The 3,245-nt window shown below is 38.1% G+C and overlaps 1 long non-coding RNA gene across 1 annotated transcript; it reads right to left on the bottom strand.

Moving 5' to 3' along the window:
- Positions 1-577: 577 nt before the first annotated feature.
- On the bottom strand, positions 578-1,257 carry LOC137247881 (uncharacterized). Its single transcript, XR_010951923.1, has 3 exons — positions 1,143-1,257; positions 851-1,085; positions 578-782 (listed from the first exon to the last, which is right to left on the bottom strand). It is a non-coding gene; the product is annotated as an uncharacterized lncRNA (long non-coding RNA).
- Positions 1,258-3,245: the final 1,988 nt, after the last annotated feature.

The following is a 3,245-nucleotide window of genomic DNA, read 5'->3' as shown; positions in this document are numbered from 1 at the left end:
GTCGTCAAAAGAAATGTAAATGTTATGCAAAACGCATACGTTCACTACTATGTTAGTTATCATCTTAAGGTCAGTTTGCTCTGTAAACATTAAAAGCCTCCGAAATCTGCCTTTCAACAAACCAAATGCGTTTTCAACTACCATTCGTGTAGATGAAAGTATTTCGTTGAACTTTCTTTGCGCATCATTTAAATTTCCATAGTCTTTGAACGGTGATACTATCCACTTGTTCGAAGGATACGTGGAATCTCCTATGATGAAATGCGAGTTGAGAAACATTTCCTCATAATGACTTTCTGCGTCTTCAAAGAGTTTGGATCGTCTTAGTACCCTATAATCGTGAAGCGATCCTGGTTCACCACAGGTAATATCAATAAATTTTTTGTTACAATCGACTACGGCTTGAACCACTATGCTGTATGCTTTCTTCCTATTAAAGTACATTTCCTTACAATTCTTTGGCCCCTTAATGGCAATGTGTGTGCAATCGATTGCCCCAATTACACCCGGAATACGTTTCTTTTCACGAAATTGTTCTGAATTTTCATGCAAATAAGCCCCTTGTGGCAACTTTATGTGTTCATCGGCTATGGACACCAAAAAAGTAGCAACTCGCTGCACTACTGACCACGCTGCCGACTGAGCCACCCCAAACAAATTACCTAGTTGTCTGAAGGTCACTGTGTTGCTCACGTACCAAATATACATATATACAGACTTTTTGGCCGTAACTGGTGGCCTTCCACCGCTATATGGATCAGGGGCATAATTGGAATATCTCACTAAAAGGAAAAATAATTTAAGTGATTTAGTATTTACAAACTTATATGAATAATTTATTGGATATTACTAATAAGGTATTCCACAGTTTCACGTTTCAGTCTCATGTGCATCTTAAAATCTTTCTGATTCATCGCATCAAGAGTCGCTTCGAAATTTTCGCACTTTACATGATCTTCGTTTTCGGTGTCAGAGTCCTCAGAGGAGCTGGAACCTGCGAAAACAGCATCCAAGATTTCGTCGACAACTTCTTCCTGCCTACGGGCACGCAATTCACTCTGGTCATCCAAGAGAAGAAATTCAATCTGAAAGATTACTACACCTTATTTCTTTCTAATTTCTTTAATTAATTAGTAATTTACCAAATAGTTTTCCGGAGCACTCATTTTGCTTTTCTTTTATTAGTATTTTGCTTATTTATTGCCAGTAAGTTTTCAAAAACGTTGTATTAAAAATTTCACGAGTTTTGCAACGAAAATATAAAAAAAGGCGCCAAGATAGGTGCTCAAAACACAACAAATATTATAATTTACAAAAATGTTTTAATTTTCGTGCTTAAACAAAGAAAACGTCAATAATAAACAACAGATGATTTTGACAGCTGAAATGTTACCAGTGTTGTTAAATACATGCAGGGAAATTTTAACCGAGTTTGGCGTTCTTTTCGCACTCGCTTAGAATAGAACGCGGCTAATATATGTACATATAAAAAGAGTAGAGTTTGAGATGACATGTAGAACATACTTGAAGATTGCCGAGCAAAGCTCGGTCGCCCAGGTACTATTTAATAAAGCAAACAAAGCGAAAGAAATAAAAGGAAATTAAAAATTATCAATATTAAGTGAAAACGAAAATTTTCGTTTGTGTGGGATTAGAGTGTAAGAAAGAATTATGAAAAAGAAACCAATCACGCAAGAAAATTCAGAAAAAGGCAAATACTTAGTAAATAAAACAATTATGCAAAAAGATAATAATATTGTAACAAATTTAGTGAAACTCCGCTTATTTTACACCTTCTACTAATGTTCGTATCGCTAAACTGTTGAATAAATAACTTAAATATTCAATAATGCAAAATAATGAAAATACATTACAATAACACTTATACTTCGCAACCAATAGCGTGCTTAAATCAAACTGATTATTATTACTCAGCTTCTGCTGCTTTTATACTCTCTGCCCGAATACCTAGACGTGTCTTCTTCTAGAATCCTCTACCTGGTCACCAGCTATAAACTACAGATACACGTTGATAGCCTCTCGCATAGCCATATGTGCGTGTATATGTGAGTAATACTTCGCTGATGATTGCATACTCTTGCATAACTCCGCTGCCTTTATGTACATATGTGTATACATAACGATTGATTTGTTTGTGTACATACAAGTGACCGCTTAGCATCGGCTTAGGGGTGATAGTATCCCTTAGTGATGCTAATATTCGTCACACTGCCCTCCACCTAAAGCTGCAGACATTGGTGCTTTATCAGTAACCGTATCGGTAACCGTATAACAGCTGATTCGACCAAACTTATGGGAGTCAGTGCAATCGATTAATGGTGCCGCTAAGGTAGTAACGGTATCGTAGCTAACCAATTGGTTTTTGGTTTACCGTCGTAACGATAAACAGCTGATTACGTTACGGATACGACTACAGCGATACGACCAACGGCACCAATGACTCCGCTTTAAGTCGGATCGTCCCGATCAGACAAATTTCCTAATCTAAACGCTGCCAGCCTTTCCAAATAAACCACTTTCATTTTGGTTCGTGGTTTGCCAATGGTTCGTATACGGTAAACTACATCGTTGATCGGTTTTACAACTTTGTACGGGCCTTCCCAATTGCACTGCAATTTCGGGGATACACCTTTTTTTCGTTGTGGGTTGTATAACAGCACCAAATCTCCTTCATGAAAACCTTCCGAATTAATTGCTTTATCATATCTGGCTTGGCGGTCACCGTGGTGTGATGGTAGCGTGCTCCGCCTACCACACCGAATGCCCTGGGTTCACACCCCGGGCAAAGCACCATCAAAATTTTAGAAATAAGGTTTTTCAATTAGAAGAAAATTTTTCTAAGCGGGGTCGCCCTCGGCAGTGTTTGGAAAGCACTCCGAGTGTATTTCATGAATGGAGAAAATACGATCTCTCCATCTATTACTAACTCAGCTTCGGATAATAATAATGCGTGGGTGGTAGTGGAAAATAAGAGCAAAAATAACAAGTAAGGAAGGCTAAGTTCGGGTGTAACCGAACATTACATACTCAGTTGAGAGCTATGGAGACAAAATAAGGGAAATCACCATGTAGGAAAATGAACCTAGGGTAACCCTGTAATGTGGTTGTATGACATGTGTATCAAATGGAAGGTATTAAAGAGTATTTTAAGAGAGAGTAGGCCATAGTTCTATGGATGGCCGCCATTTAGGGATATCGCCATAAAGGTGGACCAGGGCTGACTC

Source organism: Eurosta solidaginis, chromosome 4 (assembly GCF_040869045.1).
Source record: "Eurosta solidaginis isolate ZX-2024a chromosome 4, ASM4086904v1, whole genome shotgun sequence".
In the NCBI taxonomy this organism is placed as follows: Eukaryota; Metazoa; Arthropoda; class Insecta; order Diptera; family Tephritidae; genus Eurosta; species Eurosta solidaginis.
This window is presented reverse-complemented; position numbering and strand designations above follow the sequence as displayed.